Source organism: Pagrus pagrus (assembly GCF_965226575.1).
Source record: "Pagrus pagrus genome assembly, chromosome: 14".
NCBI lineage: Eukaryota > Metazoa > Chordata > Actinopteri > Spariformes > Sparidae > Pagrus > Pagrus pagrus.
Window position 1 is genome coordinate 30,321,692 of NC_140198.1, and position 18,822 is coordinate 30,340,513.

Sequence of the window (18,822 nt, forward strand, 5' to 3'; positions counted from 1 at the left end):
GCGTAGGGCCCCACGATCCGTGGAGGGCCCCATTTTGCGCAAGGGGACGCATTCTCTGCAAATGCGCAATGGATGCGCATCGCTGCTGTGAGGCGCGCTTAGAGCACCGAGTCAGCCCGAGGCAGGAGAGAGAAAAAAAGAGACGAGTAATCTGACACCGCACACGTTGCCGCAATGATTGACAGCACGCAGCATCTGACCAATCAGCGGTCAGATGCGCCGACAGGCAGTTGGATGCAGGTGGAGAGATGGCGTCCAAACGGCAATATGAATCGGGAGCAAGCACAAGAAAGACAAAGTCAAAACAAGAGGAGGCTCGTGCTTCACTTGAAGTTGGGTATGTTGTGGCATGAACACCTCAGCTGCTAGCCTGCTAATCATGAGACAGAAGAGAGGATAATTCTGTCTAGATGTGGACTGGAGATTAAATTTTCCAGCGGCCCTGATTATCATTTATTGAATGTCTTGTTAACTGCATCTACATTCAGCTCTGTTGAAAAAGGAGCGGTTAATTGACCAGTTGGTGGTCTTATGTTGGCTCAGGTTTATAGCCTATCAATCTATGCTATCAGTAGAAGTTTTGGGCTATTTTTATGGAGGTAAAATGTCGCCATCTTTTGGTGAATTTAATTCATAAGTCATATAAGATTAGATAAGAAAAATTAAGATAATCCTTTATTTGACCCACAATGGAGAAATGTAAAGCGTTGCAGCAGCAAACAGCAGTGTAGGAATATAGAACCTAAGTACTAAATGTAAAAATAAGTATATAAAAATATTTAAATATAGAAATATCATCAAATCAAATCATAATGAATATTATTAGTTGTAGTCGTATTTGCATTAATTGCATTTTAATCTTTTTGAGGCTAGTATTTACATTAATTTCATTGTGTAATTTACCATTAAGACCAAAACAAATCTTAATAATCTGCTTGTATGGTGGATTTCTTGTCATAACAGGGTCCATGCTGAAGTTTGTTACTAAGGGTGACACGGAGCCAGCACCCAGTATGTCACAAGGGCCATCAGGCACCATGTCTACTGAAGCAGCCTGCATCTGTAAAAGGCTTGTTCCATTGTTGAAAGAGGCTGTTCATTTGATTTGTTCCTACTAATAAAAGGTTGTAAACCTAAATGGCATTTAGTGATACAGTCATTTTGTAAAGGGGGGGGCCTCAAAATAAAATTCTGCTTAGGGCCCCGATTTTACCAGGGGCGGCCCTGCCTCTATTGATCCTACACCAGTAACTTGTAATAGCAGCTCAAGAGTCAAAAGTAGAGGAAAAGATTGATTAATTGATAAATAAAATCAAAATAAATAAATGTATACATTATATATGCCTCTCACTGACCACAGTTGGATAATTGCACAGAAGTGAGCACATCTTTGTAATATAAAGATAAAATGCTGTGTAGCATTAATCAAAAAATATAGCCTGTAAATATGGTAATTGCACAGAGATTGGAATTTCACAGGACCTACACACTTGTTCAGCACACTATGTCTGTGCTGTGATTCATAGTTGTAACCACTGTTATTATTTCCATGTTGTCTTCAGATGAGCACTAAACCAAAGGGCCACAAAGCAATGGGAGTAGGGGAGGTGGATGGTGAGACTGAGGACATTCTCCAGCTCTGGGGTTTGGCCTGCTGGAGGAGGCAACAGACCAGCCCCGAGGCAGCGCAAATGACATGATCTCTCCCAGAAGGTAATGTATAGCAAAATATCCACCTATTACTCATGACCATGCATATCACTAGATGAGAAAAAGTTATTCTGATGGTGCAGATTGTATTAATCTGACCATGGACTGTACACTGAGTGTCTCACTCCAGGCTGAATACAATTCTGATTGTTTCAGATTGAGAAATGCCCCATGCAGGCCCGTGGACAGACCACCGTCTTTAGAGGGTTCATGGCCTCTAGTTGTGGATTTCACACTGTTAAGGTGAGCTTTAGAAAAATTGCATCTCGCATGTCTGTTTACATTGCTGTTATGCTGTTGCTGTTACAGCACATGTCATAATGCTGTTGTTTTAGCAGCCTGCCACTCAGTCTCCTGCTGATGTCCAGCCTGTGGTCTCAGTCTCAGCCCTTGATGCAACTGATAATGCAGCCCAGCAGTCTTTCCTGCGCCCCCTCCAAGTTTAGCTATGGTGAATATTGTTGCAGTAGTTAGTGTCTTGTAAGAATTGTTTGTATGCGTTGCATCATAAAATTAACTCATCATTATTGTTTCTCTTCCCAGTTCACTAAATCACGATTTGGTGGAGCACAGTTGGCCTCAGTAAAGCCAAATTTAGTGGCTAGAAGGAGTCCCAGACCTTCTCCTTCTCCTCTGTCCCCTGTGAAGACCCCAAGCCCAACTTCATCCTCTGTGAGGCCCCGCTGCCCTGCTCCATCCTTTGTGAGGACCCCCTCTACGGCCTCTGTGAGGATTCCCAGCCCCGCTCCATCCTTTATGAGCCATCCTGCCTGCTGTTCGGGAGTAACTACTGTTGCAACATACACTACCCAGTGGGACAACGCTCAACAGTTCCTCCAAAGGTACAGTTTCTTTCGTGTTACATTACTTAATAACACAAGACATTTGATTTCACTCTTCAGTTGTATATTAATATATGTATATTTTCTTTTCATAAAGGAGTTTCTTCTCTATAAATCCTGAGATTTATAACAATTTTATACATTATGCTTTGTTGGCATGCAAATTATATACGCACAGGGAGTTCATTCAAGACCCAGATTTTATTTGACTACCTGTTTATTTGACTACTTGTTAGGTTCTGTTGTGGGGATGACCATCGGTGGTTTGATAAATAATCATCAGTAATGTACCATTATGGTCGCAGACTCAAGCCCTGTATATGGTTTGCATGTTCCATTTTTTAACTGTGTCATGCAATGTGGAGCTTGCACTGGTCTTTGTCCTGGTGTTCACAGTCTTGACTCAATCCCTCAAACACTTTGTCTTGTCACAATACACTCTGGTCTTGACTCTCGGTAGCCGTCAACAATACTTGCCATAAATGGACTGAATGGTTGTTGCTGCAATTATGGGTGATTCTTGTTCTTTAATATTGCAGCTTTTAATGTCCGATTGGCCACTGACAAGAATCCCATAATTGCAAAACACAAGCTAATGATGTCACCAAAAACCTGACCTAAAGGCAGGTCAGATGAGCTCCACACTGTCTGCATAAATAATGTTCATTTTCTAATTTCCTATGAATTATTACCAATCAATAACAAAAAATTTATAAATAAAAGAAATAAACAAATGATCAATTAAAATTACAATCCTACACAACTATCAATTCAATTTTAAAGCCTTTTAAGTATATTTTTAACATACTGGTGGTCTTATATAATTGTACTGCAAGTGTATTTCAAATCAGGGGGTGGGTGTACTTGTGCAGTACTACTTTAGTACACTTAAAGTTTGTAAAAAGTTGTTCCAATTTAACATACTATTTACACTTTAAGTAGTAGTAGTACTTAATGACTACTTGAGCACACTTAATTACACATAAAGGCGACAAAAAAGCATACAAAATGTGTACTTTAGTACACATTTAGTATGCTGTACTTTAGTACACTTGAAGTTTGTAAAAAGTTGTTCCAATTTAACATACTATTTACACTTTAAGTGTACTTAAGTAGTACTTAATTACTACTTAATTACTACTTGAGCACACTTAATTACACATAAAGGCGACAAAAAAAGCATACCGCATACTAAATGTGTACTTAGTGCAGTCTGCAAAAGTATAATTATAGTTTTTTTTACCTGGGATAATAAGCATGATAACAGTATGTACAAAATTTACTTAAACACAACTGTAAGTTGAGCTGCAATGCCTTTTTAAGTGTATTTCCATTAGAATGGTGATATAATGTAATTGTACTGTAAGTGTGCTTAATCACTCATGAATCTTGATTTTCATTAGTGTAATTTAGAGCACTTGAAGTTTGAAAAAAGTTGTTCCATTTTAGCATACTATTTACACTTGAAGTGTAGTCAAATAGGTTTTAAGTTGAACTTAATACATAATAGAATACACTTAACTACACTTGGATTTGACGAAAAAAGTACAAACTGTACTTAGTACACTTTCAAAAAGTATATTTTTAATAGTTTTTTTTTTTCACCTGGGCTACACGGCTTAAAAGTGCACCTTTTTACGTGCAGCTGGCATTATTACTAATCTGGGCCTGGCGCTAGGATGCCAGAGGTTCATTTTGCAATTTGTGTAGCCTATGGTTGATTTACTGCGCTCTTGTTGGTTGCAATTTGCAAAAACCTATTTATCTATCATTTATGTGTGGTTATTTGATGCAGATATGAAGCTCTGAATGTGTTTTCTATTCCATGTGTTATGATTTTATGGGTTTACACGGGTGTCTGGCAACTTCGTGGTTTTGGCTGGTTTTTATTGGATTGGGCGGGTTCTAAGATGTGATTGGGCTGGAAACTGTCAATCTGATCTGGCAACACTGGACAGTGTTAGAAGCACTGTGAGGTGCCCGTGTGTGCGAACCTGAACACGCAGCAGGTCACTGGCTCACAAAGTGACAGAAGCAGCGTTACCTGGTTACGTAACTGCAATTCGAATCCTTTGAACATGACGTAACATAGAAGGTGTCGTACTCTCTCTGGATGGTTGTGTTACTGACAGGGCTGCTGTTCATAATATTGAAAACACTGGGAAGTAAAAAGTAATCTGATGTTCTACAAGTCTCTGTTTGGGTGCATCTATTTGCAAAAAAAAGACAAACACAAAACCAAGTTCGAAATGATTTTCTTTACACTATTCATCACACAGATCCAACCTTGACTGCAGTGATGTCATCATAGACCATGTTACATGAGATTTGCAGTAACATGAGATTTCCGTTGCCTACCTACCTACCTACGCCACACAAAAATTAGTAATTAAAATGCCACTGTCACTGAGGAAGAGAATCATTAGCAACATCTCTGTATCAAGGGCTGGCTCAAATCGGCCAGACTTGCCACAGAAGCTGCCACAGAAGCTGCCACAGACCTGCCGCTGTTTGTGGGGTACTGGCTGAAGTGTAAAACTAAGGAAAGCCCTTTACGAATTTGGCTTCAGGTAGTAAGGTGTAATATTAAGAGTGATTGTGGTTATGATTGGGTTCCGCACAGGACTGTAATACAGGAGAAGGTCATCTCTTATGTGAGGTATTGGGTTATTAGGCCGTTTTGATTAAGACTTAGTTCACTTGTTATTTAAATTAATTAATTCCAGCTCTCTGTTGCAGTTTAGGTTTAGGAAAATATTATATTTATAGCCTACAACAGATTATAGACCCTTCAGAACATATAAAACATGCCTGACAGGCTTCCTGGCTCTATATAGTAAGAACCTTATCATGTAAAGCTTTATTGACAGCTTTTCAGCTGTTTTAAACTACAGAAGACTTTGTGAGAGAAAAATATGATTCTCCCAGGACATTCTGTCTTCATACGTTTGCTCTATGAGTTTATATCTCATGGTCTTTATAACTTAGCAATTTGAAGCTACTGTAGATATGTCTACAGAACAGATGACCGACAAACCAAAACAAGCCATAGTTTGTGTAAACTTGTAAGATGGCCTTCGATCGACCAGTGGATAGCAGACTTACTGTCTGCTACACATTTTCTTTCTATTCCTCACTTGACCAGAGGTGAGAAGCTCATGCATATTTCCACATGTGTTAATTCATAGTTTTGATGCCTTCAGTGTGAATCTACAATGTCAATAGTCATGAAAAGAAAGGAAACTCATTGAATGAGAAGGTGTGTCCAAACTTTTGGTCTGTACTGTATGTATGTATGTATGTATATATATATATATATATATATATATATATATATATATGTGTGTGCCGCCCATTTGACAATAATACTACACCCCAGGATCCAAATCCCACTGGAGCATAGTTCATTGATGGTCATTCCATCAATGCTGATGCTTAACCTTCTCATGGTAGTACTTTATCAACAATCGAGACACGTGATGTCCTTTGGGAAGGATAGCTGGGTGCTTGACGTGTGGATGGAGTGTTGCTTGTGTCAATCTACCTCCCACCCTCAGGATATCTTGGCTATCCATGAATGGGTTCAACTTGTGCAACTCAGTTGACTTGCTTTTTTGTACCTCTTTCTTTTGTATAAGAGACTTGATTTCATCACTGAACGCTTCTTCTTGAACCACATGGATTATGAACTGTTCAGCATCCTTTCTTTCTTCAAGTGTTGAAGCTTCATTCGATCTTGGTTTAAGACCTTTCACTTCCTTTGCAAGACGCTTAAGCCTTGCTATGGCCCTTACGGCTCTTTTCCAATCTGAAAACTTCTGAAGTCGGTCTGATAGAGACCTCTCCTCCTTTGCCTTTGTTGTGTGAACCTGTGCTCTTTTAATTTCTGGGTCTTCCTCCGTGAGCTCTCCCACCTTAATCTCCTCTTCCTTAGGAAGGTCCTTTTGCCACAAGAAACTAGGTCCTGTGAACCAGTTAGACTCTACAAGCTCCTTTGTGGTGAGTCCACGAGAGGCATGGTCAGCCGGATTATCTTCTGAGGCAACATATTGCCACTGACTTGGTTCTGTGCTTGATTTGATCTGCTGGATCCGGTTGGCTACAAATACATGAAATCGTCTTTCATCATTATTAATGTAACCAAGGACGACCTTGGAATCAGTCCAGAAGTATTCCTGTAGATCTTCTATCCCCATTTCTCTCTTTAGCAGATCACTTGTCCTCGTGGCCACTACCGCTGCTGAGAGTTCAAGCCTTGGGATTGTTGTTACCTTCGTCGGCGCAACCCTTGCCTTCCCCATAACAAGAGCACAATGGACTTCTCCAGACTTTGAATTAGCCCTGAGGTAAGAACACATTCCATAGCCAGAAACACTAGCATCGGAAAAATGGTGAAGTTCATACTGCTGAACTTCCTTGGCTGTCAATGGTATGTAGTGCCTTGGTATCTCTACCGAAGATAGATTATTGAGGTCTTGGAGCCATGCTTCCCAACGCGGCCTGAGGTCGCCAGGAAGCGGCTCGTCCCATCCTACCTTGTCTTGGCACATCCTTTGTAGAATCTGTTTACCTTTCAAGATGACAGGTGCCACAAATCCAAGAGGATCAAAAATTGAGGCCACTGTTGAAAGTACTCCTCTTCTGGTAAAAGGATGTTCCTTTACCCTCACTCTGAACTGGAACTTATCTGTGCTAATGCACCATTGGACCCCAAGAGCCCGTTCCATCTTGTGTTCTCCCAAAGCCATGTCCAGGTCAGCTGCACCTTCAGCACGTTCTTGCTTTGGGATTGTTGCAAGCACCTTCTTGTTGTTAGTAATGAACTTGTGTAAGCGGAGCTTACCGGTGTTGCAGAGGTCTCTTGCCTCTCTAACAAGCTGGATAGCTTCTGCTTCACGGTCCAAACTTGTTAATCCATCGTCAACATAAAAGTTGCGCTGTATAAACCTCACTGTAGCTTCACTAAACTTGCCTTCTCCTTCTGCAGCCAGGTGTTTCAGGCCAAAGTTCGCGCATCCAGGTGACGATGCAGCACCAAACAGGTGAACCTTCATGCGGAACACTGATGGTGGAGCTTCCATTTTGCCTCCTTCCCACCACAGAAATCGTAGGTAGTCTTGATCCCTTTGTGCCACATGAAATTGATGGAACATCCGCTCCACATCACACATGATGGCTACTTGTCCTTTGCGGAAGCGACACAAGACCCCTACAAGAGTATTTGTGAGGTCTGGCCCAGTGAGTAGATGCTCATTCAGTGATGTATTCTGAAACTTAGCTGAACAATCGAATACCACTCGAATCTTTCCTGGCTTTTGGGGATGGTAAACCCCATGGTGAGGGATATACCATGTGGTCTGATTGTTTAACTCTGACTCTGGAACCCTTTCTGCATCATCTCTTGCTATTATGTCCTCCATAAAAGCCACATAATCATTGTGATATTGATCATCTTTCTTAAGCCGTTTCTCCAGACATCTGAGTCGATGTTCTGCACACACTTTGGCAGACTTGGCCTCTCTAACTTGAAAGGCAATGGCATTTCGTAATGCCCATTTGGCTTTCGCTTGATGCCTTCTTCCAGCTTTGCCAAGAACTTAATATCTTCCTGTGATATTAAAACTTCTTCACTGAACTTCTCAGTAAAATCTGACTCAAAGACCTTGAGTATATCTGCCGGAGTGATCATTTCTTTGACTTGAGTTCTATAAACAAAATGAACCTCAGACTTGAGCTCAGAACAGGGCTTGGTAGCTGGCAGAACCTTCTTTATGATGACACGGTGGCTGACACCGATTTCATCCTCATGATCATGATCAACGTCAGTGCTGCTGTAGCCGATAATGCTCCAACCCAACACAGACCTTTGTGCATATGGCTGGTTTTCATTGCCCATGATGACATCTCTGGGAAGTAAGACTTGGGGACAGTTATAGCCAATTAACGATCCTACTTCACAGTCGAGCTCAGGAGACATTTCATCTGTCAAATGTTGTAAGTGAGGCCAGGACTTTGCAGTTGTGCTTGTGGGTATATGGGATCTGTTTGCTGGTATGTAATCTCTGGTATAGGTTGTTGGGAGTTTGATTTTAATGTCAGAGCTGATGCCTCTTACCTGTAGTCCTTGCACCTTTTGGCTATTTACCACCTTTGTTTTTGATGTTATCGTGGACATGTGTGTATGTGTATCTTGTCACGGTATGACTTGGCAACTATGAATGGATTACCAAATCTGTCTTCAAGTATGTCCCAGGCAGCGCGATAAGCTGTTTCTGTTCCTACAAGGAAATGACCTTCAATCGCTCTCTTGGCTGAGCCACCAACATACTTGCGTAGAAAGAAGAGCTTTTCTTGAGCTGGAAGGTTCTTGCGATCAATCAGAGTACAGAAGGAAAGCTTCCAATCATTGTACTTGAGAGGATCTCCGTTGAAGACCTCAGGTTCTGGGATTGGAACTCGATTAGCTGTGATTGCTTCAGCCAGAGTTCTAACAAGGTCATTGGAAGCTTCATGAGAGGTCGAAAAGGCTTGAGTGGCAGGAACTTGAGTGGATAGAGCTTGTTGCATGAGTGGAAGTGCATTTGGGGTGATGACTTGACTTACAGGGCCTTGAGTAAATGTGGCTGGCTGTGGAACGGAATACGAGGTGTACATTGACGGATATGGGAGAGGGTTTTTGGTGGCTGTGCTCTCCTGTGGGTGATGGACTTGACTGGGCTTGGCTTGTCGCGCAGGAAGAGCTTGGGAGACTGGTGCTTGATGAGAGGGAAAAAATGGATCAATTAAAGGGTTAAGTATAAGTGGTGAGTGGTGAGAATCTGAATAAACTTGCAGTCTCGCTTGTGCTGCAACATGCCCTTTAAGTTCTTCTAGCCGTTCTACTTCTCTTCTTCTCCCTTCCAGCTTCATCTTTCTATCAGCACTTTCTGCTACGAACTGAGCTCTTTTTTTTAGCGCTCTCTGCTTCAATTTCCCTTTCTTTAGCTTCTCTTTCAGCCTTTAAGATTTGTTCTTCCACTTCAAGTCTTTGAATTTCTTCCCTTTGTTGATGTTGTGCATTTGTTATCTTTATCACCTCTTGTGTAGCCACAACTTCAGCTGCCGCTTGTTTTGCATTCAGGGACAGGATGGAAGAGTGTCTGGATACTTTGGAAGAAACCTTTGACTTAGCGGTTCGAGCTGAGGAGACACTAGACACTGTACTGTCAAACACCGACTTAGCATCAGGCCAAGCTATGTCTTCTGCTTCATCACCACTGCAGAAACATTGAGCCTATAAATTTGCAATCCTTGTGAATGCCTGGCATGTGTCATTCATTCTCCGAATGTCAGGTTCAGGACTTGAAATGGCTCTTATTTCAAGGTAAGTATTGTGAATGTCAACTTGGATGCTGTTGATTGCATTAACAACATCAATCAGATCATGAGTATCATTATTCTTAATGGACCGTTTTGAGCCATTGATGTGATACTTCCATCTTCTGTACATCTTTACAAAACTCCCATTTAGATTGTTCAATTTATCATCTAACAGAGCTTGTCCTTTTTCAGTGAGCTTTCGTGTACGTCCAATTTTCCTAATTTCAGGAGGCAATTGTGTGTCACCGGCACCAACCTGAGATTGTGTATCCTGCACTGTGTCTTCAGCTTGCTCATCAGCGTCAGCTTGGTGTAATAGGGTAGTCTGCTCTGCATCACCATTTTCTTGAAGGCTTCCATGGGTCACCTCTTCAGCTGACAGAAAATTACTTTCTTTTGTGAGTGACATATTAAGTGTGCAGGGTGTTAGATGTGTTGAACTGTGAATAAAATGTATTCTGTTCTCTAATGTGTGCAAATGAGAAATGAAATGTGATGTAAATATAATTCTCTTTGTTTACCTTAGCTTAACCTTTGCACAATACACACCAAACACTACAGTATCAAAAAAACACACTTCAATTATTGAGTAATAAAATGACAATTAACAAAGTGTAAATACTCTTAGCACAGTCTAAATATAAAACACTCACTTATATGAACAATACTTTGATATTAACTTAGAACATCTTAGACTTAACTGGGAAAATGAGTTTACTTATCTACTTTTACTTTTCTTTGATTCTTATTAGATAATCAATTGCAGGAAAAATCGTCCACTGTTGCTTTAAGGAAAACGCAAATGAAATGTCCGTGTGCTAGAAACTTAATGGCAGCTAACAAGTACTTGCGCTACTTTCAAGACACTCTCCTTGACGTGCTTGCTTGTGTAGCCTTGACCGCTTGCCCTTTAACTCACACGAACAGTCCACGAGATGGCACTTCCCTTTACCGCATGTGGCCTGCAGCTATCTTCATCTGCTCGGAGTCTTCATCGATGCATAAGTGTTCTACTATGCCGCCCATTTGATTGAATGCGAGACTCCGGTTCCTTCACTGATGTTTATTAACGCCAACACCGACATCAACACCGTAGAACTGAATGTTCAAGTAGACAAAATAAAGACAACATCAGTGATTGCAATTATCACAGAAATAACATGGCTTAACACCGTAGCCAATACTGACAAAAATACATGGAGGGATACTAACCACTTAAGCCTGCTCCTCAATCAATGGCAGAGTGATTCCCCAGTGGCAGTCTTTTCAGTCAAAAATACATTTTTCATCATAAACCTCATTCACAAAGTTAATGAAGCATGGAGTGATACACAAAAAAAAGAGGGAGACGAACTAGCAGACATTACAGCTACAGGTTGTCCTCGGGCTCTGTGAAGCTCAAGCCACTAACAGACGCTACTTCCTGTTTTTACCAATTTCAAAATAAAAGCATGCATTTCAAAATAAATTCAAGAAACGTCTGCATTTACTATATATATATATATATATTAGGGGTGTAACAATATTATGGGTGTATACATGTATTCGTATTGAATTGTTTCGGTACAGGACGTTCGGTTCGGTACAGGGCTGTGCACGGGTGAGTTTCCAGAACGGAAGTTGCGTGTGTTTATTTTCTGCCTGCAGCTACACGGGCAGCCTGTTTACATCATGGCTAACGCTAGCGCGAAACCAGAGCTTGAAGACCCTCCTTGTCGCTTAAGTCTCCTGCTTGGGAACACTTCGGCTTCCTGGTTAAATATTGCAACAGAGAAAGACGAGTCCGGCACGGCGCAGTTCCGAAACAATTCCAGTGATAATTACATAATTACACACGACTGCAGTTATACGTGTTATAAACATAACAACCATGGGCGGATCTACCGGGGTGGCATAGGGTGGCAGTTGCTGCTGCCACCCCAGTTGGCAGCAACAAATTAAAGGAAAAGTTATGGCCAATTTGACATTTACGAGCGCGACTCTCCAATGTCCGACTGCAGTGAATGCAGCGCGAGATAACGCCAGAGCGGCAAGAGACTGCTTTGTTTGGAAAACTGAGTGGCGCGAAGCGAGGGATATGTAGATATACGTCTGCCACATAGACATACAGTATATACATAGACGCCTCATTGAGCGGGTTGGTCCACTGCTGCGATACGTCCCCGTCATATTGGAGGAAGCAGCTCCAAGTAATACTAATACAAGTCAATGGAGTGAACTTTATAAAGCTCCTTCTACAAAGTGCTGTAAGTTACCCAGCAAACATTTTGACGTCTATTTGACGTCTAATCAATGTCGGTCAGGCAGATCGATTCGACGTCTACCAGAGGTGCTGAAATGAAAGTTTTTCCGGCATCAATTCACGTCGTTTCAACGTCGTTTCGACGACATATCAACGGCTCACAGAGTAGGCTTCTTCAATTATTACGTTGTATAGACGACTTTTCAACGTCTCTACATGGCGTCTATTTGACGTCTAATCAACGTCGGTCAGGCAGGTCGATTCGACGTCTACCAGAGGTGCTGAAATGAAGTTTTTCTGACGTCGTTCTCATGACCGACGTCATTTCGACGGCTCTTAGACGGCATCAATTCACGTCGTTTCGACGGCATATCAACCTTTGTCAAAATACACATGTAATGTATTGCATTTAAAAATATGTTTACCTAAATAGAGTTTCAACTAGTGCCTACATAACTGGCATTACCAAATCCATACATTCTATGACAAGCACAGCTCTTGTGCTGTAGCCTATAGTCTACATGTGCAATTCTCAATGCTCTAATCTGCAACTATTTAAATTAACTTTGCATTTTAAGGATTTTTTTGCTGAAATTGATAAGAGGTCAAAAAGTCCAATAGACAACACCAGCAAATTTCACATTTGCCAACTTAAAATATCACAGGAATGGTGAACCTGATTAAAACTTTCATAGTAAATAACTCACCTGTGATAAAGTTAAAAATACTCGAGTAATGTTCACCCATACTGTAAAATACAAGTAGTACATGGACTAATCTCAGGTAAAAAAAAAAAAAGACAGCATTCAGGACCAGATATATGTAACGAGTTATCTATATATTGAATAACTGAATAAAAAACGAACATGTTTATGGGAACAAATGTTTTATTGACTTCTTTTTTATTGCAGTCCTGTGGGGGTCGGCCCCTTGCCCCCGCTCCTTGCTGGGGCATGTTTAAGGTGGTTCTGAATCACACTCTCTATTTCTGCATCTGTGGCCTTTGGACTCCATCTCTTCACAGCAGCTGGAGAGAGGGCATAAGAAAAAAATAAACATTTTTACAGAGCGCCTTTTCAGATGTTAAATGCACTTTATAGATGGCAAGAACAAATTGTTTTGGGAGTTGAAAGAGTAATGAAAGAACCACTTCTTAGAGCCACTCAGTAGCCTGAATCTGATGGTTCCTAATAAAGCCAGTAGGCATTAACAGTCTGTGCTATGGTAGCCCAGCTTAGCCCAGGATAGCCACATGCACATGAAGCCCATTCAGTAATTTCAATTATATCAATCTTAGTTTCTTACACTTGATGACATGGAACATCTTTGTGGCTTTAAAAGGCAGTTTGTTTCTTTGCCCCCCTCCATGCATGTTGAACTTCGCCATGACTCCATTCGTCATGAGCCTGTAAGACAAAATTAATAAAATAAAATAACGTTTTCGCCCGTCTGGACGGCCCCTTAAAGTGTTTTGGTTCTGTAACGATGCTAAACCGAGAGTTGCACAGATGTTCGGCTCGGTTTAGCACCGAGCACCTCACGTAGCCTGTGAGCTAACTCAGGGCTAGTTTCACACGGCAGCTAACTCGGCTGCTAGCCGCCGCTCGGTTACGAATAAAAGCAAAAAAAAAACAGCTATCTGTAACAATACACGATGCAGCAACAAAATCAAAACTCTAACATGCAACTGATAAACGTATAATGTCCTACCAAACACGGTTTCATTTTAAATTACAGTACTTTTAGTAACTCACCTTTCACAGGTGTCTGTGTCTCCTCCTCGTCAACTGACACTGCAAAGTTCTTCTTGCGCATGCGTAGGAAACCGCTAGGTGCGCTAACTACGTGAGGAAAAATAGTTCCTAGATGGATGCTAGAATCACATTTCCATTATTTCGAATAGTTTTTAACATTCGTGCGTTGATATGTCGTTGAAACAACGTCTAAATGACGTTGGTCATTTCAGCCCCTCAGATAGACGTCACATCAACCTGCCTGCCCAACGTTAATCAGACGTCCCGACATGATTGGATATCTGCATCTCGACACAGCAGTAGATAGAGGAAATCATTCTTGACAGTGTTTTTTCAGTTAAATATGTTTTCTTTGAGATCGTATTCCCCCTAATGTTATCGTGTCGAAAAAAAGTCGAATTAAAGTCACGTCGTGACGCGACGTCGATTGGACGTCTTCATCTAGACGCAGGTCGAGAAAACGTTTTCTGGCAGTGTTTATTCAGTTAAACCGCTCTAAAGTGCATATTTAATTAGGTCATATTTGCCATGATATTATTTTATGATGTTGAAAAACAGTCGAATTAAAGTCACGACGTGACGCGACGTCGATTGGACGTCTTCATCTAGACCAGGGTTTCTCAACGGGGGCGGTACCGCCCCCCAGGGGGCGCTCTAAACATTGTGGGGGGCGCTGGGAGCGTGAGGGCTGAGAGGGGGGCGCTCAGGCATGAATGGGGGGCGCCACAACTTGGCTTGTACAAAGTTCATTTGAACTCTACATTTTAAACTTTCATGGTTTCCCAACTTTTTTAGTGCAAATAACCGACCTAAATAGTCTACTTTATGGGTGTTTCAATAAATTCTACTGAGCTACATGTTATGAGATCGGTGCGTGTCCTTTTAACCCTTTAACACCGGCGATATCGTCGCCGATAGGATTTTACATGCGTTGCTCTCATTGCCGTAATTCCTAGACCGTTTGTGCTATCGAACAAATTTAAACTGTTCCTGAAAGCTGAGACTCTGGCCTTTGCACCCATATAAACCTCATTACGGTAGGCTATAGGTATCGCGAGTTATGGCCGGGCGAATATAGGCGAGCCAACGGGATTTTACGGACGTTGTTCTCATTACCGTAACTCCTTGACTGTTTGTGCTATCGAAAAAATTTCAACGGTTCCTGAAAGCTGAACCTTTTCACTGATATATGGGTTATTACGGTAACTCGTTTCTCTGCCCGCGGAGAGACAAACAGCACAGAGAGGAGAAAGACGGAGAGGAAGACCGAGAGGAGAGAAGGGCGGCAGACGCGGACATTTTTACGAGACGTTTTTATGACGATTGTGTGGCATTTGAGCATATTTGTGTGAGCAAGACATGTCAAGAAAGTCATCAAGGGTGACAAAACCTTCACAGAGGTTCACTGAGGATCACAGTGACCATGATGAAGGAGAAACTTCATCTGAACCAGAGCATGTAGTAAACGTTGTAGCTAGCTAGCTAATAAGCTAACATTTTTATGACTACTGTACTTACTGTAAGTCACTTTCACAAAACGGGCCAAAAAATAAAAACTATGAGCTAAGAGCGGTGTGTGTGTGTGTGTGTAGAGGTGAGCGAGCGAGAGTAGAAGCGGTCGAGAGGAAAAAGTGTATCTTAACGTTCAGATATAGTTTCATAAAAATAAAGCTGCTGTCTGAGACCAAGAACCCGAGTCTGCTGCTTCCACTGCTGGGTAAAAGGGAAGAGATCTCCTCTCTGCTCCCTGACCACGATCGGACGAGCTGAGCAGGAACGGCCTCCATAGTAACGCCCGTAAACAATAAATAAATCAATAAATAAAGCGCATACAGCCCTATATAGTCCCCCTATTTAAAATAGGCTTTTTTTCTTCTTTTTTTCCTGGGTTCATGTCAGCGTCTCAGTGCTCAGGCAATGACCGTTTCTTTTCAAATGTTTAATAAGCCTAGAGCGCATTAATTAACGCACGAGCGATTTCTGTTTTTTTATTGGTTCATTCACTGTTGTTCAAGTGAAGTGTGCGTGTTGTTGGCATCCCTGACTACATTAGCCTTCTAAAACTAATTTTCAACAAATTCTGCTGTGGTGGTATTTTTCTTCCCAAGTTCCACGTTGCTTAATACACCTGGGGTTATTTTCAAATGTTGTGATATCTTGAAGTGATATTAACGTTAACCACTTCTATTCAGATTTAATATGCAATTCATTCATCATCCTCAAATGCTGTGTGGCCTTTCTCTCAGTAGAAACACCAGTTTGACTTAAATTCTATCTCACAGCTCTTTGCAGAAAGATCCTAGCAACTCAAGCGCTCAGGGTCCCATTACAACTAAAATAACATTTCCATGTTGTTTACCAGTTTCTCCAGGCATAGTGTTGAGTTATATACAAACATGACCTACTATATGTGTCAAAAACATACATTTTGGAGGCAATGTTCAAATTAAAATCCATGCTTTCATTTCCTATAAAATGTTCAGATTTGCTCAGCAGCACATCATGTTGGGGGCATAAATACAACTTCAATCCAATAAAAACAGGGACTTTAAAGCAAACAAATGGCTTCTGTCATACAAAACCCGATGGCAATTGAAGTCCACCGGCCATAACACACTGTTTACAAGAACACGTCAAACACCAGAACATATAGTAGATTTGCCTCCCCCCCGGGGGCGGTAAGAGGATCATGGTATGGTCAGGGGGGCGTTTGTTCAAAAAAGGTTGAGAACCACTGATCTAGATGCAGGTCGAGAAAATGTTTGCTGGGTAATGTCTCTCATTCACACATTCACACACGTACGAATATATTTGAGAAACAGACTAATGTTCTCTGATGATTATAAACGTTAAATACTCCTCCTTTAAGTTTAATAAACAGGTAGGCACCAAACCGACGTATGTATTTTTATAATGAGTTTACAGCTGCCAATGTATATATATATATATATATATATATATATGTGTGTGTGTGTATATATATCATGGGCGAGCGGTCATAATAAGCTATAAATGCAGTGCATGCCCAAGCCCTTCAATAAAAATTTAAAATATTAATCTGGCAGTGTGTTCAATTATACAATACCTTAGTTCTACTGTTTTGGTCTTAAATCCGTGCCTAATCTGTCCCGTTTTGCTTGCGAAAAGCTGGAAAGCTGACAGCTTGTTTCGCGCATGCGCACTGTGACACCGAGTAGTACAGTTACTGCTAGAGGCTGTGTTTACTGTAGATGAGCATTTTGAATGGCAAAAAAGCTGTCAGTGAAGCAGCTTATCTGCCAACGCGCATGCGCAAAACTGACTTGTTTGAATTGTTCAGCGGGAAATTGTCAGTGGTTCATTTCATCGTGTAGCCTGGTCAAAATGAGTGAAAATATTAATTCTATTCAGTCTTTGCGTTCAGTGCCGTTTTCGCAGAGAACTTTTGAGGAAAAGAAAACTGTAATTTCAAGTGGACGGCCTACTCCTGAAGTAAATATCACAGAAACTGCCCGACCCCCCCTCCCGTCAAACGATCCGGTCTGACAGTGACATATTGCCTGTTCATTCATGAAAACCATCTCGAAACACTCTGTCAAACAAGGTGGGGAATGAGAAATCTGCGGCGCTACTAGCCTAGTTCGCTCATTTTAAAAACACACCGGCAGCAGCGCCTACTGATCTGAGACGTGTCACGTGAGTTACTGTAAATGCTGTGTGGAAAACCAGCTGTGGTTTGTGATTGAGGTGCAGACGGGTGAGTTTGGAGCTGACGAGAGGATCGCGCTGACGACCGTTTCGTTACATTTTTCTCATTGAAAAACTATACAACTGGCATTTAGATGATGTTCTGCATAAAAAAATAAGTGAAATAACAACAATTCGGTTTTAGCAATCAACCGCTTATAGTGATCAAATGTACTCTGGACCAACGTGATCACTATAAGCGGTTTCCACTGTAGTAGTTAAAAACCATATTATATTTTTTAATAATAAATAAATACCCCCCTTACGGGCACGCATGGTATTGACACCACAGCATGACCACAGTAAAAGGTCATCGCTCGCCACTGATATATGCATGTATAAAACTCTGTTATTGTGATGATACATGACTGTAATAACCAGATCCTGTAAATGTGACATCTGTCTACCATACTGTCAACTTAAATATACTATCTGCATAATATATGAATCAGAATCAGAAATACTTTATTTATTTCCCCGACGGGAAATTGCTTGCGTTACAGCTGCTCCCATTCAAAGTCAAGAATATGCAGAAAAATAGTAGTAGTAATGATGATGATGATAATGATGATAATAATAATAATAATAATAATAATAATAATAATGATAAAAACGATATACAGTACAGACCAAAAGTTTGGACACACCTTCTCATTCAATGAGTTTCCTTTCTTTTCATGACTATTGACATTGTAGATTCACACTGAAGGCATCAAAACTATGAATTAACACATGTGGAAATATGTACTTAACAAAAAAGTGTAAAACAACTGAAAACACGCCTTATATTCTAGTTTCTTCAAAGTAGCCACCTTTTGCTCTGATTACTGCTTTGCACACACTCTGCATTCTCTTGATGAGCTTCAAGAGGTAGTCACCTGAAATGGTTTTCACTTCACAGGTGTGCCCTGTCAGGTTTAATAAGTGGGATTTCTTGCCTTATAAATGGGGTTGGGACCATCAGTTGTGTTGTGCAGAAGTCAGGTGGATACACAGCTGATAGTCCTACTGAATAGACTGTTAGAATTTGTATTATGGCAAGAAAAAGCAGCTCAGATTAGAGACCAGGTCAATGCCACACAGAGTTCTAGCAGCAGACACATCTCTAGAACAACTGTTAAGAGGAGACTGTGTGAATCAGGCCTTCATGGTAGAATAGCTGCTAGGAAACCACTGCTAAGGACAGGCA

At 41.1% G+C, this 18,822-nt stretch overlaps 2 long non-coding RNA genes across 2 annotated transcripts; one reads left to right on the forward strand and one right to left on the reverse strand.

Moving 5' to 3' along the window:
* Positions 1–1,907: 1,907 nt before the first annotated feature.
* LOC311269193 lies at positions 1,908–2,546 on the forward strand. Its single transcript, XR_014624057.1, has 3 exons — positions 1,908–1,953; positions 2,049–2,161; positions 2,254–2,546. It is a non-coding gene; the product is annotated as an uncharacterized lncRNA (long non-coding RNA).
* Positions 2,547–13,118: 10,572 nt separating this feature from the next.
* Positions 13,119–13,991, reverse strand: LOC311269179. Its single transcript, XR_014624053.1, has 3 exons — positions 13,908–13,991; positions 13,459–13,559; positions 13,119–13,180 (listed from the first exon to the last, which is right to left on the reverse strand). It is a non-coding gene; the product is annotated as an uncharacterized lncRNA (long non-coding RNA).
* Positions 13,992–18,822: the final 4,831 nt, after the last annotated feature.